Here is a 26,619-nt window from a genome sequence, read left to right as displayed (position 1 = left end):
TCCACATAAAACCATGACGTCCAGTGAAGAAAGTATCACTACTGACCATGACATTTCCGCTTCTCGACAACCTATAGCAAAATCTGTAGCAGTATCTACATTATCAACCCCAACTGCTCCAAATGTGCAAACAGTCGATAAAACTGCAGCAGGTTCTTCTTCTTTTTTATCACAGGCCACGACGGGAGGGCAACCGCCACCACCGAATGTACAAGCATTACAACAACAGTCAAGCGTCCCACCAGGAGAGGTAGAGGGAAGGTCACTTCGCAGTGGGAAAAATCTACCCTCATCATAAATATTTCCTCCTTTGAACTATCCAAGAAACAAACTATGACCCTTAACAAAGGCATGTCCTTTGTACCGACCAACGACACCTCGGCACTTGAAACTAATGTGGCATTCTTTAAATTTATGCGCAAACTCAGACTTCGGCATTACTTTAAGAATGTTATGGAATGCCAATCGGATCAAGACCAATCATTGGAGGAGATGAAGTTCAAACCAAAAAGCAAATACATGGCCCCGACATCTCACAAAATCCTTGATTTTTTTGAGGACACCGTGAAAAGAGATTTATCTAAGATTAGATATAAATCAATGAAGAGCAAAAACTTCACAGTCCATGACTACCATACAGTACAATCGATCACCCAGAACTCCCAACTTACTTTAAAACCGGCAGACAAGGGCGGTGCCCTTGTCATTATGGACACAGAATACTACAACAAAAAAGTAAGTGAACATGTTCAAGACCAACACACCTATCTGCTTCTGGACAATGATCCTACCAATCTTCTACAAAAGGCCTTATCTGGATTGTTACAAGAAGTCTGCACAGCTGGGATCATCTCCGAGACACCAAAAAATGTTCTCACCACGCAAAATCCAAGAAGACCTACACTCTATATGACACCCAAGATCCACAAACACCCTACAGACCCTCCATTTCGACCCATTGTTTCAGGGTGTAGCTCAATTTTTGATTCCCTTGGAAAATACCTAGATCACTTTCTACAAGAATTCGTACAATCTTGGTGCACCTATATTAAGGACACCACCCATTTTTTGCCTAAATTGGAATCTATTCAAGAATACTGCAAAGAAGACTGGATATTATGCACCATTGATGTGACTGCACTATACACATCTATTAATCATCAACAAGGGATGGAAGCAGTAGAATGGGCATTACTACAGATGAAGTTATGTCAAGAAAAAAGCCTATTTATTCTGAAATTGTTACATTTTTGTTTAAACAACAGCTATTTCCAGTGGCAAGATCAATTTTTTGGACAGATGACCGGTACCAGCATGGGATTCTCTGGGGCTCCAGCCTATGCCAATATATTCATGTCTCTTTTTGAGCATGAACACATCCTTACGAACCAACAATGGAATCAAGGTCTAGTAATGTATGGTCGGTATATCGATGACATTTTTCTGATATGGTCGAATACTCAGCCAGAACTCGAAGGACTAATAGCTGATCTGAACACGAAGAACCCAAGGATCCAGTTCACTTACAACATAAGTCCTGATTCAGTTCATTACCTAGATGTGCTTGTCACCAAGAGCCTGAGTGATAAAAAACTGATGACTGATATTTACAGAAAACCCACCGATAGAAACAACACTTTGATGTATACCAGTTTTCATCCTAAAAGCCTAATCACTAACCTACCATACTCTCATTTCTTGAGACTAAAAAGAATTTGTGCCACTCAAGAAACATATGACAAGCAAATACAAGTCCATCGCAGCAGATTTGAACAACGAGGGTACCCTACTGAAATCTTGGACCAATGTATTGACAGACTTGCTATTATTGATCGTCAATCATTGTTGACACCGGCCATCAAAACACCTAAAAGTGAATTTACATTTGTTTCGAAATTTTCCGCATCAGCTAACCTAATCAAACGGACTATACTCAAAAGATGGGAATTACTTCAAAATGAGAGTGAATTTAGAGGTATTTTTCAGGAGAAACCCATATTTGCCTACACACGAGGCCGCAACTTGATGGACATAGTTCGGTCACCCAGCAACTCACAAAATCAACCTGATTACAAAGGAACCATGAAATGCCAGAACTGCATACACTGCAATAATATCATCACTGGCAATACTTTAACCCATCCCATGACAGGCAAAAAAATCAAGCTCAAGCATACATCAGACTGTAACAGTACCAATTTAGTTTACTGTCTCAAATGCCCGTGCGGCAAACTTTATGTGGGGAAAACTGAACGTAAACTAAAAATTAGGCTTACAGAGCACAAGAGTAATATTCGAGCCAAGAACAAAAGTACCCCCATTGCCATACATTGGGATGAAAGTCACCATAACATAGCGCAATTGCGTGCTCAGATTATTGAGATAGTACCCAAAAAGGAGGGTCAAGACAACTCTGCTAGATTATTACAGCGTGAAACATATTGGATTGACCGTCTATGCACAGGAATCCCAAATGGTCTTAATGATCGAATAGATCTGGGATGTTTTCTATGACAAATAGGGGCACGTTTCTTTCATCTGCCAAGCATTAATAGTACTCCATTCCTATGTCCCTCACAATTGTATGGCCTATACACTCACATAGCATCCATAGTTCACGCGTAATTGCATTTTTTACATATGTGTTCTAGGCAAGTTACGTTTCCTATGTGTTATATTATCATTATTTGATGTTTTTGCACTTCAGATTATTAGCATGATGTTGGCAATGATTCCAAATGCATGTCTGTGTTTACATTAGTACTTGCAGTTTTGATGGTTAGCCAAAATGTTTTACAGGAATCGACTCTCCCCTGGACATACCTTGATGCACTGATTATTATTAAGGATTAATGTGCACAATGCTTGAAGAATGAGATACCTTTTTCTCATAACACAGTGATTGTCCGTGTTATAACCCCACACAGCACCATCGCTATTGACAATTTCACGGTCTAAGGATTTACATGCTACTAAACATTACATGTATGGTGGTACACGGGAATCATGATTCCCCATGCAATATGTGGAATTCAGTTATCAGACCTAACAATTTGAAATACGACTCTGCATTTCCCTTCGTTAATATAGTATGAGTTAGCATCAGTAACTGGCTCATTGCACTCACACACTCCTATGTAGTTTTTTCCCTCCCTTTTTTCTCACCGATCGCGAAGCCCTTCGCACCAACTAAGTATTTCTCTGACGAGTGAATAGTCTAATTAGTGTTTTATTGGGTGTAACTACCGTTTCCTTCCCTTTCCCTTGACACATGTAGATTCATTACCCGTCGGCCTGGTTTCTATGCATGCATACCATTCCAGTGTATTACCCAGTTGGTTATATCTATCTGTCCCACATTCCGATCATGTTACTAGCAAGGTTATTGCCACACAGACCCAATTTCCCTGCGGGCTTTTTTTAGTGCACCACCATCCGATCATTTCTTTAGTAGAGTCATTGACATCCACATTTACGTTATGTCTACCAAGAATCTCTGAGAGGCAGTCTTCATTTTGGGACTACATTTCCCAGCTGCACCCATAGTTGTGTTCATCTATGGGCACTCTTTAAATAGTTGTGTAGTATCCTTCCGCGGTTACCTGAGAGTTCATAGCCGGAGCACCACATACAGGAGCAGCGCATTACCCAGCCTCGGAGGTATATTACCTGCATCTCAGTGCCTAACTTTTAGATCTCTTTAGCTGAGAAGCACTCTAAATATTGTTGTCGTTTCTTAAGCGGCCTGTTTCGGACTACCTTCCTGAAGTTCCATTTAACACGGGAATCTTCATCTAATATCTGGTCACGTCTTCGGAAGCACATTTAACTACGGAGGTAAACCTCTCTGATATTTTTTTGGCTGTGTTATGAACAGTATGTTGTTACGAGTATTCTTTACAGTGACAGGTTTTATTATTGTTGTTTCTCTAGTGACTTATCGCTATCCACAATCTAGTATTGACACCTTTGAGTCTCCTTCGCTTTCATCACGGCACATCAATAAACCCCATTTTTGGGTTTCATTAGACAAACTCTTAAGGTATGTGCTTTTTAGTATAGCCCTTAGTGAGCATGTGTCTCTTTGCACGAGCCTATTACACAATTTCATTTCCATGTCTCTCATCAGTTGCCCATTGTCGTATTGGCAGAACTCTAAGGTTCTCAGCGCAACATATCTACGCACACATTACCTTCGCATCGGAACGTTGCCTTCATTGAAGAGGCTTTGAGCTATTTAGGTAAATGTTGTTTTATCTACTTAGTAATTCTGTCCTTTGTATCAGGAATGTTGCTTCGACATCAGTCCTTTGTTATCTCATTTACCCAGAGGCCTTGGGTTCGACATTCATCACACAGTTCATTGCCGGTGCAGTTTTCTCTAATCCTATCATAGGAATCCATTTCAGTCCTAACGTATTCTAGTAATTAAGCACGGTCACAGTTTTAACAGTGTGATTAACTCTTGTGCATACATAAACAGAACATATGAGCAGCATGTTCCTTTACCGCTGTTTTAATGTTTAGTGCAAAATGTACTACAAACAGCATGTGATTAATCCCTTGTTTTTAGATGAAATTATATCCTTTTTGGTTAAAGATCAACTGGTGTGTATTTTTATATGCATCCGCTCCAGGAGGGAAATTAGCCTGAGTTATTTCAATCACATTGTGGATTTTTTCTTATTATTTTCATGAACTATAAGATGTGCATGCTATGTTAGCATTCTATGATGCTTCATTGAGGCCAATACATGTCAGTATCTGTGCAATGCAATCCCATATGCGTTCTCACTGTTTAGCAGTATATAACAAGAGTCTTTTGTCCTTACCCATGATGTCAATACGTCGTTGTTCCCCCTTTAGTGTCTCAAATATTTGTAGATAAATTACATCTTGCTGTACATATTTATTTTCGTAGATTGTACTCATAAGCTTTTTGTATGTTTTAGGATTTCGCCCCTGAGGAAGGGTACCTTCGGGTCCCGAAATGCATCGGGCATCATGTCTTCAGCAAATCGACTTATATGACTCATGAATAACTATGAATTATGGTTTCCAGACTAACGAGAAATGTGAATTTAGAATATTTGATTTGTAACAAATTATACCTTCATGTTAGCATGTCGATTTTTCTTTAGTTTGGACAGTCGCTTAATAAGATTTACAAACATATTGCCATTATGTACATATGTTGAATAACCGTTCTATGAATGAGTATTAAATAATAGAACGTGAAATCTCATATTGTTTAACGTTTGATCTATTTGATTAGCTGTTTCACCTTTATTGTTGGAAAAGGGTATCTTTTCCATTAGGAACAGTGCTCACTACAAGTAGGTTTCTCTACTTAGTTAACTGCCTGGAGCCAAGGACACGCGGGCAAGAAAGGTGTTTCTCCAGTTTTGAATCTTTCATAGATTCACATGCATGTATCCTCCCCGTCGTCATGGTGGGAGTCTCACGGTAACAAGATGACCATAGCAGTATTAGAAAACTGCATAGAAAAAATCCCATTGGTAATCATATTATTTGGTAGCCAAACCTCATCATTATTTGGTCCAAAACTCAGCCAATTAGCTGCCAGCCCTGACATCACACTACCCAGCAGAGCCACCATACATCAGATTTCCAACCGCCTTCGTGTGAGGAGTCTCCCTGAGCCCTGCTCAGTTTTGTTCCTGTGTGAACTTTTCACCTTTTCAACTGAAAGTTCTTTCTGCTGGATTTAAGGTACTGTGTTACTTCTCTTACCTACTATGGCTGAAAGCTCTAAAAAGAGGTTTTTCAGGCCCTGCAGATCCTGTGGGAAACCTAGACTGTATTCTGAGGATTCACACAAGGACTGTTTGTACTGCCTCCACGCTAAACATGTGCCAAAAGACTGTAAGCACTGTAGAACCTTTTTGGCAAAAACCTTGAGAGACAGGGGCGCACGTTTACTATTATGGCTTCAAAAGTTGATGACCACTTCAGATTCTGATTCTGAGGAAGAAGTTGATATTCAGTCTTCCAAGAAGAGGAAGTCTTCTGCTCCTGAGGAGAAAGTAGAACCAAAAAAGCAAAAAACCAAAGCCTCTTCGTCTTCTCTTCCTCACACTCCTCTGAAAAAGTCATCATTATCAAGGGAGATCTTCAGCTCTGTCTACGAAAGTTGGGGTGTCGCCTGCACTGATTCCTGTGAAAACGTCGACGACACCGTTGACGACAACTTCGCCGACGACTACGATCTTGACGATAATAGCTGCGTCGATGTCGACGACTAGAACAACGTCGTCGAAGAAAGGTTCGTCGATGATTCCGTAGACGGGAAGAACAGCGTCGACCTCAAAGACGACTCCGTCGACTATGACTTCGTCGACGGGAGCTCCATCGACGACGTCTTTTAAGTCCCCGAAAGCAAAGTCATCGATAACTTTGAAGTCTCTTCCACCGTCGACGGGCTTGTCGACAGCGAAGAAATCTATGGATTTCACAGGCTGGACAAAAATGTCACCACTTCCTCCATCAAGTCTGCTGGAATTGCAGTCAGAGGATGAGGAGTCAACAGGAGTGGTTCAGCTTCAAATAAAAAGTCAGGACACTGATGAAGAGGAATTTCAGGAAGTTCAAGAGGTGTTTTCATTCCAGGATCGTCCAGTGCCTGAATCAAAAAGATATGAATCATTTCAACAATCATATGTTTATGAGGAGGAGGAAGAAGTACAGCCTGAAATGAGAGAAGAGTCTGTCTCAATGCCAATTTCTCTTGTGACTGATTTACGACACATGATTAACGACTGCAACCGTCGTTTTCCGGAAGCTAACGCCCCAGCCTCGAATACTTCAGCCAGTCCTACTCAAGTTCAAGTGGCTCAACCTCCACCTCCTTCTTCCGTTCAAAAGATTCGATCTCCTCCAATTATAACAATTAGACATGATTTAGCGGACAGTGATGGAGAACAACCAGAAGAAGGAGAACTTCTTCAGGAAAGTACAGTTGGGATAGAATGGGATCAGTATATTCTTCCTACTACGCCATCTCCAGCAAACTCTCCTCCACAGGACATTGGAGGATTCCTTGATATTATGGAATAAGCCTTGAAAAGATTTGAACTTCCACTTCCAGTGCAGGAAGCAGAATGCGTTGTTTACAATTTTAAAGAGGAGTCAAGAAAATCCATCAGAGCAATCCCTATTATCGAGTACATTTGGGAAGAAGGAGTAAAGCTGACGAAAAACCCGGCCTCAGTCGAAGCCTCGGTGCCCAGGATAGAGAAAAAGTATTGGGCACCAGAATCCTCTCCAGCATGCTTAATTGGGCATCCGCGGCCAGAGTTTGTGGTAATGCAAGCCGCACAACGACAGTCGAAAAATCCAGTTTCAACATCTGCAGCTCCTCCTGACAAAGAAGGAAGACGAATGGATGGTGCAGGGAATCTCTTTTCTGTGATGGCAGCAGCTTCCATTAGAGCCGCAAATGCTTTAGCCCTCATCAGTAGGTACAATCGGCAAATGTGGCCAGATATAGCACCATTGTTGGCCCATATGCCTGAAGATAAAAAAGAAGAAGCTGCTGCCATAATACAAGATGGGTCTAGAGCGGCATCCAAATCTATAGATATTGTGATGGATATGTCTTCTATAGCATTCAGACAAATGGCAGGTGCAGTGGGACTACGAAGATAAGGATAGCTTAAAGCCACTTCGTTTAGACCAGAAGTCCAAGCAAAAATAATAGACATGCCGTTTGACGGAGAAAATCTCTTCGGAAAACACATTGATGAGGCCCTTCAAGGCATCAAAGCTGACAGACACGGCGCGAGCATTGGGCTCTCTACAGCATGGCAGATTTCAGTCCTTTCGAAAGATAGGGACTAGAGGACAATATAATCAAAGATCCTCGTACCAGTCTGGCAGATACCAGCCTTACAGTCAGCAGGGGTGTAGGAGAGTAGGGTCTGCTTCCTATGGTCGCCCCCACTTTTTGCTGTGATTCTCTGGTTTTTTGACTTTAGTGTGGCTGTGGGCCTGCTAATCAGACCCACAGCCCAGCTGTTCTCTCTCTAAATTGATACCATGTACTTTAGGTACACACCTGATTGGGTATTGGGTCACCTTCGTGAGCCCCTGTATAGTGTACCATAGGTACCCAGGGCATAGGTGCATCCAAGGCCTACCAGGGCCTGCAGCATGTATTATGCCACCCCTGGCTGGCCATCCAAACTGACACCACAGGCTGATCACTCAGCTTGGGTAAGGTGGTGTAATCACCCCTTACTTAGATATAGTACATCTATATCTACCTTATATATAGACACATAGTAACCTATAAGTCAGTCCTATAGCAGGCCTTAACAATCCTGGAGGCAGAGTGCTTGGTTTTATGTGAGAGGGTGCCCTAGCATGAGCTGAGCCCCTCTGCAGCTTTCGGAACCATGTCCTTATAGCTGTTCTATGATATAGCCATACCATATACTCTTAAGTGCATTATAATCCTCGCGGTTAATGCTAACTTTGGTTTGGCTTTATCAAAACATGTCGTGTAAGGTGTCAAACACTTTGCAATACTACCCCCCCCCCGCCAATTCTGGCAGCGGGGGTAGCATTCCACCCTTCTAGAGGGAAAAGACATGTATGTTACTGCTTTACCCGGTTAAAAAGTTTAACAGAGCCTCAGCATCACAAAATGGATGCTGCTGACACAGACACGAGTCTGACCTCCTGCAGCGGGATGAAACTCCAGCAAGGGAGGCTTGCACAATAGGTTTCCTGTCGAGGGAGGTGCTAGCCCCAGACAGCCTGTAGTGTATTGGGGCTTTTCCAGACACTGCCTGGGGCACACAAGGTGCTCCATGCATAGCCCGATACAAACCAGTTGCTGGGGCACTCCAGCCTCGCTCTGGCGCAAAACTGGACAAAGGGAAAGGGGTGTAACCACCCCCTTCTCAGGGTCCACTGTGACTCCTCTTAATGACCTCAACTCAAAGAAAATGCCAAAGAAAGTTCAGTGGACAGTAAGCTGTCAAAAGGCATTTGATGGCCTGAAGCAGGCCATGTGCACTGCACATATTCTGCAAAGTCCAGATTACTCCAAAGAATTCATTGTCCAAACAGATGCTTCTGAGTTGGGTGTGGGAGCTGTCCTTTCACAATTGAATAAAGATGGTCAAGACCAGCCAATAGCTTTTATTAGCAGAAGGCTGACCCCTATAGAGAAACGTTGGTCAGCTATTGAGAGGTAGGCCTTTACTGTGGTTTGGGCCCTGAAGAAGCTGAGGCCATACTTGTTTGATACTCACTTCAAGATTCAGAAAAACCATAAGCCCCTCTGGTGGCTAAATCATATGAATGGTGAAAATCCCAAACTGCTTAGGTGGACCATTTCCCTACAGGGGATGGACTTTACAGTGAAACATAGACCTGGGACTGACCATGCCAATGCAGATGGACTCTCCAGATATTTCCACTTAGAACATGAAGATTCAACTGGTCAAGGTTAGTTTAATGTCCCTGCGTTGGGGGGGGGTTGTGTAGGAGAGTAAGGTCTGTTCTATGATATAGCCATACCATATACTCTTAAGTGCATTATAATCCTCGCAGTTGATGCTAACTTTGGTTTGGCTTTATCAAAACATGTCGTGTAAGGTGTCAAACACTTTGGAATACTACCCCCTGCCAATTCTGGCGGCGGGGGTAGCATTCCACCCTTCTAGAGGGAAAAGACATGTATGTTACTGCTTTACCCGTTTAAGGTTAAACAAAGCCTCAGCATCACTAAATGGATGCTGCTACCACAGACACGAGTCTGACCTCCTGCAGCTGGATGAAACTCCAGCAAGGGAGGCTTGGACAATAGGCTTCCTGTCGAGGGAGGTGCTAGCACCTCCGCATACAACCTGTAGTGTATTGGAGCAGGGTGGGTTGATCGGAAAGATGCTTTTCCAGACACTGCCTGGGGCACACAAGGTGCTCCATGCATAGCCCTGTTCAAACCAGTTGCTGGGGCACTCCAGCCCCGCTCTGGCACAAAACTGGACAAAGAGAAAGGGGTGTAACCACCCCCTTCTCAGGGTCCACCCATAGGAGGGACCTAGCAGGCATTCCAGCCCCTAAAATCAGTATAAATAGAGGAGCTGTGTCTAGAGACGTTAGATTATCCTGGACTGAAATTCTGAAACGAAACTCTTGGACCGATTTCCTGGTTCCTCCAGGCTTGCTCCAGCTTCCCTGCAAAGGAGAATCTCCCCAGACCTTGCTGGTCTGAACTGAAGCCCATCTTCCATTCCTGCGTGGATTGCGTTGGCCAAGGCCTGTTGGGTCCAATCCGGATACCGACACTGCAGTCAACTAGATCCTTCGTGGTCAGCTCGAATCCAGCTCCTGGTCGTCGTCGACGCCTCCTGGTACTCCTGGCTGCAGAGACAAGCTTCACCTTCTTCACCTGAAACACTCGACATCGCCTGGTTCCTTCCTGATCACTGGCTAGTGCACAGTGCGGACAAGCATCCGGCACTGTGCAATCATTGAAAACGGCATCTTACACAGTGCGAGCTGTAGTTTTCTGCTGCTCGAGTAGATTTTTACTTGAGCGGCAGCTTTCTCAAATCGGACTGGTAGTTTCTCATCGCGAGCGGTCGCTAGCATACACGACCACTTGCAATGAGAAACCTGACCTCCCCGCATTGAGAATCTTGCTGGGAAGTTTATTTTCCACACTCGCGATCGGCAACTTGATGTTGCTGATCGCAAACGAGGAAAGTGTCTCGCCGGGATGTCATTTTGCTTGCTCGCGGTCGCCAACTTTACATTGAGGCTCGCGAGCAAGCAAAAAATGACCGCTGCACTACGCTGTGCTACGCGTGTTTGCACTGTGCTACTACAGTTTGCGTATTGCAAAGTAGCGCAAACTTTGAAAACTACACGAGCGTAGCGTAGTGCTTTTCCAAGGGTTATCTTTTATCAGGAATGGCTGTTGATAACAACAGACAAATGGGTACTGGACATAACACAGGAAGGCCGTACCCTAGAATGTAAAAACAACAATTGATGAACAGAATGCAGAACAATGTCATACATTCACCCCAGTACAGAGATCTGGGCCGAAATCCATAGTTTTTTGCACTCCACACCACCCCAGGTCAGACATGGCCATATGCAAAGCAGCCTTGACCCTGTGCCTCATGGGAACAGTCCAGTCCGAACTGCCAAGCCATGTCTTTCCTGGACCGGAATCAAGCATCCAAGGACCGGTTTCTGGCTATCAGCCGTCATCAGCCTGGATAGCTTGACTCCAGTGGTGTGGAGAGCATGGGACTCACGTCTGAGCATACCCATCCCACTCGGGGAGACAAATGCAAAAACAACAATTGATGGACAGAATGCAGAACAATGTCATACATTCACCCCATTACACAGATCTGGGCCTAAATCCATCGTTTTATTTGCACTCCACACCACCCCAGGTCAGACATGGCAATATGCAAATCAGCCTTGACCCTGTGCCTCATGGGAACAGTCCAGCCCGAACTGCCAAGCCATGTCTTTCCTGGACCGGAATCAAGCATCCAAGGACCGGTTTCTGGCTATCAGCCATCATCAGCCTGGATAGCTTGACTCCAGTGGTGTGGAGAGCAATGGACTCACGTCTGAGCATACCCATCCCACTCGGGGTGACAAATGCAAAAACAACAATTGATGGACAGAATGCAGAACAATGTCATACATTCACCCCAGTACAGAGATCTGGGCCTAAATCCATCGTTTTTTGCACTCCACACCACCCCAGGTCAGACATGGCCATATGCAAACCAGCCTTGACTCTGTACCTCATGGGAGCAGTCCAGCCCGAACTGCCAAGCCATGTCTTTCCTGGACCGGAATCAAGCATCCAAGGACCGGTTTCTGGCTATCAGCCGTCATCAGCCTGGATAGCTTGACTCCAGTGGTGTGGAGAGCATGAGACTCACGTCTGAGCATACCCATCCCACTCGGGGTGACAAATGCAAAAACAACAATTGATGGACAGAATGCAGAACAATGTCATACATTCACCCTTGTACAGAGATCTGGGCCTAAATCCATTGTTGTTTTGCACTCCACACCACCCCAGGTCAGACATGGCCATATAATAATCAGCCTTGACCCTGTGCCTCATGGGAACAGTCCAGCCCGAACTGCCAAGCCATGTATTTCCTGGACCGGAATCAAGCATCCAAGGACCGGTTTCTGGCTATCAGCCGTCATCAGCCTGGATAGCTTGACTCCAGTGGTGTGGAGAGTATGGGACTCATGTCTGAGCATACCCATCCCACTTGGGGTGACAAATGCAAAAACAACAATTGATGGACAGAATGCAGAACAATGTCATACATTCACCCCAGTACAGAGATCTGGGCCTAAATCCATCGTTTTTTTGCACTCCACACCTCCCCAGGTCAGACATGGCCATATGCAAATCAGCCTTGACCCTGTGCCTCATGGGAACAGTCCAGCCCGAACTGCCAAGCCATGTCTTTACTGTAACGTAATCAAGCATCCAGGGACCGGTTTCTGGCTATCAGCCGTCATCAGCCTGGATAGCTTGACTCCAGTGGTGAGGAGTGCATGGGACTCACGTCTGAGCATACCCATCCCACTCGGGGTGACAAATGCAAAAACAACAATTGATGGACAGAATGCAAAACAATGTCATACATTCACCCCAGTACAGAGATCTGGGCCTAAATCCATCGTTTTTTTGCACTCCACACCACCCCAGGTCAGACATGGCCATATGCAAATCAGCCTTGACCCTGTGCCTCATGGGAACAGTCCAGCCCGAACTGCCAAGCCATGTCTTTCCTGGACCGGAATCAAGCATCCAAGGACCGGTTTCTGGCTATCAGCCGTCATCAGCCTGGATAGCTTGACTCCAGTGGTGTGGAGAGCATGAGACTCACGTCTGAGCATACCCATCCCACTCGGGGTGACAAATGCAAAAACAACAATTGATGGACAGAATGCAGAACAATGTCATACATTCACCCTAGTACAGAGATCTGGGCCTAAATCCATTGTTTTTTTGCACTCCACACCACCCCAGGTCAGACATGGCCATATAATAATCAGCCTTGACCCTGTGCCTCATGGGAACAGTCCAGCCCGAACTGCCAAGCCATGTATTTCCTGGACCGGAATCAAGCATCCAAGGACCGGTTTCTGGCTATCAGCCGTCATCAGCCTGGATAGCTTGACTCCAGTGGTGTGGAGAGTATGGGACTCACGTCTGAGCATACCCATCCCACTTGGGGTGACAAATGCAAAAACAACAATTGATGGACAGAATGCAGAACAATGTCATACATTCACCCCAGTACAGAGATCTGGGCCTAAATCCATCGTTTTTTTGCACTCCACACCTCCCCAGGTCAGACATGGCCATATGCAAATCAGCCTTGACCCTGTGCCTCATGGGAACAGTCCAGCCCGAACTGCCAAGTCATGTCTTTCCTGGTCCGGAATCAAGCATCCAAGGACCGGTTTCTGGCTATCAGCCGTCATCAGCCTTGATAGCTTGACTCCAGTGGTGTGGAGACCATGGGACTCACGTCTGAGCATACCCATCCCACTCGGGGTGACAAATGCAAAAACAACAATTTATGTACAGAATGCAGAACAATGTCATACATTCACCCCAGTACAGAGATCTGGGCCTAAATCCATTTTTTTGCACTCCACACCACCCCAGGTCAGACATGGCCATATGCAAATCAGCCTTGACCCTGTGCCTCATGGGAACAGTCCAGCCTGAACTGCCAAGCCATGTCTTTCCTGGACCGGAATCAAGCATCCAAGGACCGGTTCATATGCTATTCCTGCAAGAAATACTCCTACTTCTCTGCAAAGGAGACTACATGGCATCCCTGGACCTCTTAGATGCTTATTTTCATATTCCGATCCATATAAATCACAGACAATTTCTGCTTTTCACAGTGGCGGGGTGCCACTACCAATTAAAGTTTTACCATTCGATCTGAAGTCGGCGTCAAGAGTTTTTACGAAGTGTATGGCGCCAGTGGAAGCACATCTGAGACTTCAAGGTCACCAAATTTTCCCATATCTAGACGATTGGCTGATAAAAAGCACTTTGTTCCAGGAAACCCAGCACTCACTACAATGCTGCATGGATGTCTTCAGTCGTCTGGGTCTAATAGTCAATCTAGAAAAGTCATCTCTCATCCCATCTCAGTCGCTTTAATTTCTGGGAGCCATGCTCGGCACAAAGGAAGCAAAAGCTTATCCTTCAGAGGAGCGCATTCAAAAAATCATGTCGCATCTACAGACAAGAAAGTACACTTCTGAGAAAATCTACAAGTCCTTATTGGGGGTGATGTATTTTTGTTTCCCCTTACTTCCCAATTGCATACTACACATGAGGCCTTTTCAAGAGCTTCTGGACAAGCAATGGATTCAATCTCAAGGGTCCTTCGAAGATCGAGTGACTTGATCTCCTCAAATAAAAAAGGCCCTGTCATGGTGGAAAATCAGAAAGCATTGAACAAAAGGTCTGCTCTTTGAACCTCAACATCACAGTTATGTTATGATGACAGATGCATTGCTACAAGGTTGGGGGGCACATCTCCAAGACCTCGAAATTCAGGGTCATTGGTCAGTCCACGAAACTCAACTTCACATCAACCTGCTCGAGCTAAAGGCAGTGTTCTCAGGATTACAGGCATTCCTACCCAGAATCCATGATTCCACATTACTGGTCAGAACAGACAGTACAACGACGATGTTTTACCTATTGAAATAAGGGGACGAAGTCGAAACTTCTATCAAAGCAAGCGCAAGAGATTTGGAGGTGGTTACTTCTTCACAACATCTCGCTTCAAGTTCAGCACGTTCCAGGTGTAAACAACACAAGGGCAGATATCCTGAGCAGATCAACCAGTGTTTCTCACGAGTGGGAATTAGCTCAAAGTCAACTTCTCAGAGTGTTTAGTCTGTGGGGCACTCCATCGCTGGATCTGTTCGCGAACCTTCACAACTCAAAATGCAAACACTTTGCAAGCAGGTGTCATGAGAAAGGATCGTGGGGCAATGCGCTTCAGATGTGCTGGACAGGGATGTTCGCGTATGCTTTCCCTCCATTTCCTCTATATATATCGAGAGTGTTACGAAAAATGAAATCAGAACCATGCCACTTAATTCTCATAGCCCCAGCATGGTCGAGACAAGCTTGGTTCTCAGATCTCCTCAAGTTTTCAGTGGCACCCAAGATTCAGTTTCCATTCTCAAAGGACCTGATCTCCATGAACGAAGGACAAATTCTCCATCCAAATTTGAAATCGCTCAATTTGTCAGCATGGAACCTCAAGAGCATTGTTAGAATTGGGGGTCTCGAGTTGGCACAGTTAGGTACTTGTGACAAGCAGGGACCCTCCCCTCTAATCAGGGCAAGGGAATTACTCTCTCAAAATAACCCCTGCTCACCCTGTAGGCAGCGTGGCGCGAGCAGTTAAGGCTTAATTCAGAGACGATGTAAGTTAAGCAGTTGTGACCACATACAGTAACCCAGTGACAACACTACAAATGGACACCACACAGGTTTTATATAAAAAAAGAAGTATACTTTATATAGAGTTATCACAAGACCAATAAACAACAAAAAAAATCCACAGTACTATTAAGTTTCAAGAGTTCAGGTTAAAAAGGCTTAATTCAAGGTTCTGTGCGAGTCGGTAGCATTGTCCGGCTACAGCATTGCTGAAAAGAACACAGATTCTAACAAATACAGCTGACCGCGGCGGTCCGGGCCCACTCAAATGTCGACAGACTCAGTCACAGTACCTTTTCCTTGGGGCGGCCGGCACGGATGTGCGAGCCGGTTCCGGGGTTCGTCAAGGTGTAGAAAAAGAAAGCGTTGCAGGTCACGGTGTCCTTCCAGTCGCGGTGCAGGCTACGGCTCGTTGACGGCGTCAAGACGGATTCGGTGAGCTTAGAGCTTGCGTTGTTCGAGGCGGACGTTGCTCGTTGCGGTGCTTCCAGCTTTACGGTGCGGTGACAGAGCTGGAGTTCGGGAGCTGGCATCGATCAGTCCGGACAGCGGTGCGAGTCGGGCGGTGCGTCGCAAAGCGTGCAAAGCGGTGCCCAACTCCGGTGCGGTCACAGGACTCGAAGTCAGCAGCAGTGACCGCGTCAGTCAGACCAGTTCGATTCGGTGTAGCGAGGCGTTGCACATCATGGTGTCCTTCCAGTCGCGGTGCAGGCTACGGCTCATTGACGGCATCAGGAAGGAGTCAGTGAGCGCAGAGCTTGCATTGTTCGAGGCGGACGTTGCTTGATGCGGTGCCTACAGGACACCGGGCCTGTCATGAGAGTCGGTCACAGCTCCCTGCCTCAGTAGCCACTTGTTTCTAGCAGCAATTCACAAAGGCTGGTGAAGTCCACTGGGCCTGGGACTTCGGTCAGGGGGCCAGCTCTCTTCCATGCCCATGGAGATCTTTGCACAAGTTGAAAGAAAAGTCCACAAAGTTCTTTCTCCTCTGTTTGGCAGTCAGGCAATCACTGCAGGCCAATCCTCCAAGCAGCACTTCAGCCTGGGAATAGTCTCTCCTCAGTTTCTTCAGGTTCCTTCTCCTCAGCAGAGGTTTCATCTTGTACGTCCTGAAGCGATTTAATTTCCTGGGATCGGGGTCCCAATATTTATACCCCAAAATCCTTTGTTCTCTGAGGGGAGAGGGGCCTTTGCCCAGTCCAAACCAGTTCTGAAGCACTCTGTTTACCAGACTTCTCCTTTCCTTTCACAGCGCAGGGCAGGCACATCAGACGCCCCGCAAGAGGTGGAGCCAGCATTGTGGAAGGCAAGTACAGTCCTGGAGCACTTTGTTGACAGTCTTCCTTCTCTTCTTTCAGTGTGCAGGGCAGAGACATCAGACGCACCACAGGGGGTGGAGCCGGCATTGTAGAGGGAAGGCCCAACCCTATTCAGGTCCCAGGTGCAACTCCTCCCTCCCATCTAGATGCAGATCTCTCTATTCACCACTGGGCTGCTCCAGCCTGTCTCCTGGAATCCCCCAGCCCTGCCACTCACAAACCCCAGACACAGGAATACACAACCTAGCAGAAGCAGGCTTGAAAGGTTAGGCAAGCAAATACCTACTTTCTAAAAGTGGGATTTGCAAACACAGAATATTAAAATAAACTTCACTAAAAGATGTATTTTATTATTCTGAGTCCAGGCATACTAAACTCGAATTTCTTCCATGTTCCCTGAGTATGCTAGGATTATAAACATGTAATAATCTAACAGCCCATTCCTCCCTATGGAGAACAGGTAGCCTTGCAATAGTGAAAAACGAAAATGGCTGTAATTCACTATTAGGACATGCCACACACATCAGGGCTTTTCCTACCTTATACTTTCAATGCACCATGCCCTTGGGCCTACCATAGGGGTGACTAATATGAAGACAAGGGAAGGTTTAGGGACTGGCAAGTGGGTGCACTTGCCCAGTCAGCATGACAGTACCAGCCTGCACGCAGGCTCTGCAATGGCAGACCTTAGACACGTTTTACAAGGCCGCTTCTGTGGGTGGCACAACCAGTGTTGCAAGCCCACTAGCAGCATTTGGATTTACCCGCCGTGGGCACACTCAGTGCACTGTACTAGGGTCTGACAAGTAAACCAAATAGTCAATCATGGCATCACCAATTAATATATTCATTTTACAATAGGGAGAGCATATGCACTTTAGCACTGATCAGCAGTGGTAACGTGCCAGGAGTCATAAAACAGCCACCAACAGGTCAGAAAAAATATAGGAGGAAGGCAAAAAGTTCAGGGATGACCCTGCAAAAAGGGCCAAGTCCAACAAGCATGAATTCCAATTGTTGAATATTTCTCAGGAATGCCGAGATATTCTCTCACGATCTCGGGCAATTTCTATGAATGAGACATTTACGGCAAAATGGAAAAGATTTTGCCAATGGTGCGCATCTCAAAATCTACTTCCCTTTAATACCTCTTCAGAACAAATTCTTCCATATCTTTTGCATTTGGCTACAGCTGGCCTTTCACATGCATCTATAAAAGTGCATTTGGCAGCTATCTCAAGATATAGAAGGATTCCTAATCATGCATCTCTCTGGTCTCAAAGAGTAATAAAAGAATTTATGAGCAACCCTCATTGAGGGGTGTCCCCCTGCGCACCGCTTCAGTGTTACCCAGTAGGTATTCCAACAAATAATCCAATAAATACCAATAGTGTTCATTCAAATATTTATGGGTTTCTTATATTTCTTCATGGAATTGCAGTCTTCATTCCAATGAACATCATGTTATGCTTGTATCCAACCATGTATAATTCCCATGATCAATCCCAATGCATTTCGGACTTTAATAGTCCTTCGTCAGGGGAATATCTAAACAAAAAAATATACGGTCTGAATTGTGGGGGCACGTCTCTGTATCATACAAAACTAACAAACATTAAAGATTACACATCTTCAAACTTAACTAGGTCATATCAATGGTCATGCACATTTATCTGCAGTCAAATAAACACCGAGTATCCATGAAAAGAGTGTCAAAAGTGAGGAAAATAAGTAGACCAGCACCATAAGGTATCAGAGAACCGAAAGAACGATATATCTATATAAAATCAACCCAGTGTAAAGAATAATGATACTAAAAACGCGGAATCTAAACAACATATGTGACAATCATGGTCTATCATAATGCAGTGCTCGTGATCAAGATGCGATATTTATGTCGTGTATTCCAAGAAAAGGTGGCCGTCAGGTAATCTACAAGCGTTAGTACAGCGCATGCAGACGCCGCGTGCAAAGATCATTCTAAAGTGCTCATTACAAAATTTAGTAAGATGCCTCCGGTTTGAAAACATAATCATAGCGGTAAAGTCGCAATCACACTTACATTGGACCGCTGTTCACAGCACGCGAGCCTCGCGTGTGTTCGAACATGGATTTCAGTGCGAAACAAACAGTGTCTGATAACGTTAACCAGTAGAGGTGCACAAACATAAAAGAGGGACTAAGTTTGTAAGAGGAATGGTGGGCGCCATCTTAAAGAGGTTGATTTAACATGAAACGAAAATCATGCATGGACATAAGGTTGAAAAACATATCATAATTACGTAATGTGCAACAAAATTATAAGCACAGTGTGGACACAAACATGAAAAAAAGGCGATTCAGTGGGAATCACCCCTGCCAGTAAAAAATGTGGGTTTAACAGTGCAAAAACGATGTCCTGAGAAAAAAGTGAGCATGACATATATGCATGTACAGACATTATAAATAGCATACAAATTCCATACGGTCATTTAACCCTGTGGGTTGCATGGAGCACAAATATCGAATCCAAAAATTCTCTCTTTGCAAAAGTTTGTTTTTGTGATTAACTCCTTGAGTATGTGCCACATTTTCCAGCACTGTGAACTTCAGTTGGGCAACGTTGTGTCTGTGTTCAAGAAAATGACTGGCTACGGTGGATTTGCTGTTGTGGGTTCGAATATTACTCTTGTGTTCCAAAATTCTGGTTCGAATTTTTCTATCTGTATGACCAACATGTGTCTGACAGTACCACATATGCTGTCTTAAGAACGGATCCCACTGAAGAATTCAGCCAAATGTTAGACAAGATTCTAACCAAAGCCTTTGAGGATAACATTATCACCGAGAGAACCAAAAAGTTTTTAACTCAATTGAACCCGAAAACTCCATCACTATACATGTTACCGAAGGTACATAAAGATCGGCAGAAACCTCCGTTCAGACCAATTGTGACCACCAGAGGAAGCATCCACGAACCCGTGGGTAAACTACTGGACAAACACTTGCAACCATTGGTTGTGAAAACACCATCGTATATTCGAGACACTACTCATTTTTTGACTATACTGAATGAAACGTCGATAAGTGAAAATGAGAAATATTGGCTATGTACAGTGGATGTCAAGTCATTATACACCGCCATCCCACATGACCTTGGCCTAGAAGCCATTGAAAACTCTTTGCTCAACTCTGACATGGATATGAACTTTCAAACTTTTCTGATGGAATTACTAGTGTTTACACTTTATCAGAGCTATTTTGTTTGGGATTGTGGTAAATAAATAAATAATACCTCTATTTTTGACTAGATATACAATAACAGATAGCTCAATAAATAAGAGTCAAGATTCGAGGTAGCTGGAGTTTGCAGGTTTAATACAGCATAAAGGACAGGAACAGGACAACCTGCACGGGGAAGATCTGGGATGGCTAGCCTGGCAGGGGGGCCCCCACAGCTGTCGGGCAGGATCTGGGATGAGCGCGCTAACTTTAATAACAGTACACAAGTATATATACTAAAACAATTGCATTACAGTACATACAGTAGGCGTAGCAGTGGGCAGGGCCTGTAGCAGTCGCGAAAGATAAGGCAGAAAGTAGGTGTAACAAGAGGCGTGAACAGGGCGTATACATAGACATGTGATGTAAACGTAACAGAATATGTCATAAATGGGGCGGAAACATGGAGGGGGCTACCTAAGGAGCCGGGACCTCTGACCTAGTGGTGCGCGCAAACTGGCAATGACGTGTTACTAGGAGAAGCTGGGGGCTATGACTTCTGTGCTAGAAGAGGAGACGAAAGTCTGGAGAGTCAGAGCGACATGTACCTAAACATTATCTAGTATCTGATGTTTAGAGAACATGTTGATAGAATCCAAAAGTTATCAGGGCAAAGGCTAACAGACTCTAAGACTGGTGCATGCATTATTCTACATGTAGTGCGTGTTGAGGAATATTAAATGACCATTAATACAGTATTTCTCTTACATGGAGACGTAAAGGCTAGACGATGACTGAAACTATTGATGCGATTCAGTAGCTTAGGAATGCAGAGAAGGAGAGCTGGACTGATAACTAGAATCATAACATACTCTTGGCAGACTGGCAGGCAGAGCCAGGCCGAGCCGGGCACTGTGAGGCAGGAAGTAAGTGAAGGGTCAGGGATACAGGTGGGGGCTGTATCGCTCCTCAGCGAGGGTTCAGGAGACAGGAGCTGAATCTGAGTCCGGGCCCTTTTGAGGCCTAGAAACGGGGACTTTTCAATGAATTAACGTGCACACTGTGAAACGTGGTAACATAACTTTACTTAGACCTAATACTCGTAGCTTTCACGAGAACTGGAAACTGGCATACTAGAGTTGGACACAACTAGAATTGCGTCTTTAATCGATCATAAGGGAATACATATGCATATTAATCATGCACATATAACATAAGATGGGGAACACGTAGGGACACAGAACATGGCAAAATTTACTTTTCCACATTCCCTCCTTGTCACTACGTTTCCATCAGGAAACATCAATATTCATGATACCATCTATCATTTCATACAGTATCATTTGCTCGTCTCGAATTGGCTTGGAACGGGACTTAGGACTAGGACTTGGAATACAGGATGTAGCACAAATGCCGCAAATCGCAGGGCCACATTGTAAACAGAGGCAGCAACTGAAAATGATCATTACTGCTATACCTAGGAATGACAATATTTTCCATCCCCAGGCAGAAATTATACTCCAGAGCCAACCGGACCATGTCCAGGTGCCTGGATTCTGGTGTAACTGATGGGCAATTTTGTGAAGTCTGGTTATAGCTGAATAAACAGACGGCGCGTTATTAGGAATGAAAATGCAGCAACTAGATCCGATGACTCTACATGCTCCTCCTCTATCGGCCAGTATGACGTCAAGAACGAGACGATTTTGGAGCACGACAAATCTCATAGCAGATTGCTCTTCGGTTAAGTTACCTAGAGCAGAAGTAGTTTCATTCACTACTGCTTCAAGGGTTCTGGTTAACCTACGGATTAACTTACTATTCTGGATAGGTCCTATAAAGAAGAAGAAACCTCTATTGAAGTCTGTATACTGTTCTAGAGCAGTTTCAGTTTGATCGACAATCGGGGACTCGATCTCTCTTCTATGTCTAATGTGTACTAGATGTGTGTTTCTATGATAATCAGATGGGGCTAAGAAAACTGGTGGCAGTAGGAAGGCAATGTAACATGTTCCATCCCAATCGAGGGGCAGATGAACATATGCGGTCTGACCACAAACAAAATAAGAATGACGTGAGGCTTTGAAAATAGATTTCCCACTGTCACTATACTCGACAATAGTAGTACAATCACTATGTCCTACATGTGCGGAACCATTCTGTCTGACACATAATTCGCCTTTGACTGGTAGTACTGAAATTGCAGGTAAGTCTGGAGTGGTATCAGACTGAACATTCAGGACCATAAAATTCGAAGAATAATTACCTAAATTATAAACTTCATTCTCTAGATCTAACCCGGTTCTATGGGAAAGACCTTGCTTGTCTGGAAAACATGTACTGTTAAGAAGGGACATATCAGTTGAGGATGACGTTAACGTGGACCACGCTCCACACGAACCATTATGTGAAAATGGATAAGGAAAGAGTGGCAGAACTCCCTTCAGTGTCTGGAAAGGGGGGAGTCGACCACACACCCAACAATTAGTGGCATTGCTGGTCTGGTGTGAATAATGTAGCATTCTGATAAATGTATTATTGCGCATAGCAAGACGATAGGATAGCTCGTGAGGAGGCAGATCACTAAATGTGTGCTCTACTGTAGCATTAGAAAACTTATTTACATGAGGAATTGGAAAACATAAATGCAATGCATAACTTATGCAGGTAACCATCAAACTCAAAAATAGAAGAAAACATAGAATAATGATACATCTGATAGAGTTTTGACTAACTCTCTCACTATGGGGGTCTATCTCATACATGTCAGAAACCTGTCTAACCGTTTCACCCGAGGGGGACTTAGACAATTAAACTGGCTGACTTATTTTACTAGACCGGAGCTTCAACTTATACTCCTGCTGCGGAGTTTTCTCTAACAGGGGAGGCTTGGTATCAATGTCATTTGCGGGACAGTCCTTAAGAATAGTATCTTGACAGTCTTTAAAATCTTGACAATCCTTGGAAATGTTCTTGGAAACAGTTTTTAGTCGGAGTCCGTGAAATTTCTTGACATGTGACAGATGCACCCACCCCTTCCTGCCTTCCAACTTGACGGCAGTACGGGTGGTCAGAAGGACTAACTTCGGCTCCCTCCAGCGAGGCTCCAGCGGACTTGAACGATCAAAATTTCGGACAAGAACCAGACTTCCTGGAACGATTTCATGCGGTTTCACCTCGGTATTGTCTGGAAATGCGGCGGCAACCTGTGAACGACAAGAGTGTAGGGCAGACATCAAGGAAGCTAGGTAATCTGTCAGCATATTACTGGAAACATCTGTAATACTTCGGGGTCTAGGTGTACCCCACATATTCGGGGGGCGGCCGAACACGACCTCATAAGGGGACAGACCTGATCTGGAATGTGCGACCATGCGCATATAGAACAGGGCGACTGGCAGAGCTACTAGCCAGTCTACACCTTTCTCTTTACAGACTTTGGCGATGCGGATTTTCAGGGTCTGGTTATGTCTCTCTACGAGACCTGCTGCTTCCGGATGGCGTACACAATGAAACTTCCACTGGTACCCTAACAGAAGGGAAACGTGCTTCATGAGTTCAGATGAGAATGGCTGGCCGTTGTCTGAATACACGACCCTAGGGAGTCCGTAACGGGGGAAGAATTCACGAACCAGCTGCTTGGCAGTGGTCGCGGCTGTGTAATCTGGGACTGGATATGCCTCTGTCCACCTGGACAAAGCGCATACAACTACAAGGACATACTTGAAACCTCGACATCGCTCCATCTGAATATAATCCATTTGGAGGACCTCAAAAGAGTGGTCAGGAGGCTGGAATCCCCCTTGTTCCACCGGGACACTTTTACCTGGATTGAACTGGCAACATATCATACAGGTACGGACTTTCTGCTTGGCTGCAGCTCGTAAATGCTTGTTGAACCAAATGTTCTGGATACTGTCTAACATAGCTTTTTCTCCTAAATGTGCAGGACTATGTGCGGTATTAATAATGACTTGAACCATTGAGTCGGGGAGAAACCATGTGGCTTTTCCTTTCGTCAACCATCCCTGATTTGTCTGGACCCCTCCTTGTTCGGACCATTTCTTGATTTCATCGGGAGTAGCATGTGACTGGATATCTATGACATCTTGAGTAGGGTCCTTAACTGTCATACATGTAGTCGGATCTGGAGTGTGTGTCAGTGTCGTGTTGACTGGAATGTCTGGAGTCTGGGCTGTGAGCTTGGCTGTTCGATCTGCTAGGTCGTTACCTTGGGAAATACTGTCAGTGACTTTCGTATGTGCCTTGCACTTCATGATAGCGATAGCTGTCGGTAAATGTATTGCATCTAACAGAGCTTGAATGAGGAGACCATGCTGAATCTTGGTTCCATGAGAAGTCATGAAACCTCTCTCCTGCCAGAGCACTCCAAAGTCGTGTACGACTCCGAATGCATAACGTGAATCTGTGTAAATATTAACTTTCAGGTTCTTGGCACGTATGCAGGCTTGGGTCAGAGCGACTAGCTCTGCTGCTTGGGCAGACAGGGTATCAATACGGTGTGTCTCTAAAACTTTAGTGTCAGTAGTCACTGCATACGCGGCTACTAGTTCTCCTGTACTTGTTCTCATACATGAACCATCCACATAAAGTGTCAGGTCGGGATCTGGTAATGGAATATCTGTCAGGTCTTGTCTCGGCTTTGTCATGGTGTTAACAACTTCCACACAGTCATGTGTGGCAGGATTTGAAGTAACTGACGGTAACAGTGTAGCAGGATTTAGAACGTTGCAGCGTCTGATTTCTATGTGTGGCTGGAACAGTGTCAATTCATAACCTGTTAAACGTGCAATTGTCAAGTGCTGAGTCTGTGTTCGGTTTAAAAGAACTTCCACGGAGTGTGGAACTTGTACTGTCAGGGAATGCCCTAATACTATAGAATCACTTTGTCTGATAGCTAGTGCTGTGGCTGCAACTGACTTGAGGCACGCAGGCAGAGCCTGGGCTACTGGATCTAGTGTGCTTGAAAAATAAGCACAAGGCTTGTATTGTCCTGCTTGATCTTGTGTGAGAACAGATAATGCTGTACCATTACGTTCTGTGACAAAAAGTGTAAAAGGCTTACTGTAGTTCGGTGTAGCTAGAACAGGTGCTTGACATAAGGCTTTCTTTAACTCATTAAAAACAAGTGTATGTTCCTGGGTCCAAGGGAGGACAGTCGATACGGCTGCCTCCTGTGTCGTTAACTGTATCAGTGGCTTGGCTAGAAATGCATACTGAGGAATCCATTGTCTGCAATAGGAAGTGAGGCCGATAAAAGCTCGTACCTCTTTCTGGGTCTTGGGCTGAGGAAGACTCGCTATTAACTGGATACGGTCAGGTGTCAACTGCCTACCCCTCTTGGACAGTAAGTGGCCTAAGTAGATCACTTGCTGGACACAGAATTGAAGCTTCGAAGGGGACACCTTGTGCCCCATCTCGGCCAGGAAGTACAGAACTGTAAGTGACGCACGCTCGCAGTCTCGTTCAGAACGGGCTGTGATCAGTAGATCATCGACATACTGGAGCAGGGCAGTGTCAGTTGGCATGTGAATATTGTCTAGTTGTCTCTTAAGGGCTTGACTGTAAATACTAGGACTTTCTGTGAAACCTTGAGGAGCTCGTGTAAATTTATAGCTCCTTCCATTTAAACAGAATCCGAAAAGGAACTGGCTGTCTGGATGAATGGGGACACTGAAAAATGCGTTCTTGAGGTCTATGACTGTGAAAAACGTAGCTTCAGAATCAATGGCTGTCAATAGGGAAGAAATATCTGGAACAACTGGGTACTGGGGAATGATACATTTATTAAGTTCTCGAAGGTCAATCACTAATCGATATACTGGAGGTGCATTTGGATCAGTACGTTTCATAACTGGAATGATAGGAGAATTACATACATTGGAGTCAGTTTCTACAACCACTCCTTGAGCAATGAGCTCGTCAATAATTTTGGATAAGGCTGCTACAGCCTCAGGTGGCAGTCTGTACTGTCGGATTCGTGGTAACACTACACCTGGTTTCAGAGTCACACGATGGGGTGTGATTTGCATAAAACCAACATCAGTTGGACCTTGTGCCCATAGATGCTGCGGGACATTCAGTAATCTTGGATCAAAATCACGTAATACATAGTGACCCTTAAAGTCACGTAAAAACAAACGTATTCCTTCTGGGGAGCAACAAATAACTGCACCTAATTCTTTCAATGTCTTAATACCTAACAAATTTTCTGGACATGACTTCGTAAGTAACAGGTCAGTAGTTCGGGACAATGGACCTACTTCTAGAGTAACTGGTTTAGAAATCTCGTTAACTATTGGTTTTCCTGAAAATCCAAGGGAAACATTTCTTGAGCCTGAGAGCGGAGCCCCTGGAACCTCGTCATGACTTATAGTAGTCCTACTTGCCCCTGTATCAATCAGAAACTTTCTGTCTTTCCCTAATACTTGACTGTGAACATAGGGACCCTCTTGATCTACAGGTATCTCGATGAGAGGCAAGCCTACCTCCCTCTCTAGGCTGTTTCATGAATACTGCTGGTACTCTGGATACTCGGACTGTGCATACTGGTACATC

At 44.7% G+C, this 26,619-nt stretch overlaps 1 protein-coding gene and 1 long non-coding RNA gene across 6 annotated transcripts in view; both read left to right on the top strand.

The window, feature by feature from the left end:
* Positions 1 to 26,619, top strand: part of DNAH17 (dynein axonemal heavy chain 17) — a 12,633,448-nt gene that overhangs the window by 8,464,787 nt on the left and 4,142,042 nt on the right. The gene's annotated exons all lie outside the window — the stretch shown is intronic.
* On the top strand, positions 3,611 to 5,199 carry LOC144769744 (uncharacterized). 2 transcript variants are annotated; one of them, XR_013598748.1, is made up of 5 exons: positions 3,611 to 3,660; positions 3,742 to 3,837; positions 3,934 to 4,042; positions 4,130 to 4,241; positions 4,953 to 5,199. It is a non-coding gene; the product is annotated as an uncharacterized LOC144769744 (long non-coding RNA). The 2 variants fall into 2 exon arrangements; XR_013598747.1 differs by having other exon boundaries at positions 3,618 to 3,837.

This window comes from Lissotriton helveticus, chromosome 7 (assembly GCF_964261635.1).
Source record: "Lissotriton helveticus chromosome 7, aLisHel1.1, whole genome shotgun sequence".
NCBI classification, from domain to species: domain Eukaryota; kingdom Metazoa; phylum Chordata; class Amphibia; order Caudata; family Salamandridae; genus Lissotriton; species Lissotriton helveticus.
This window is presented reverse-complemented; position numbering and strand designations above follow the sequence as displayed.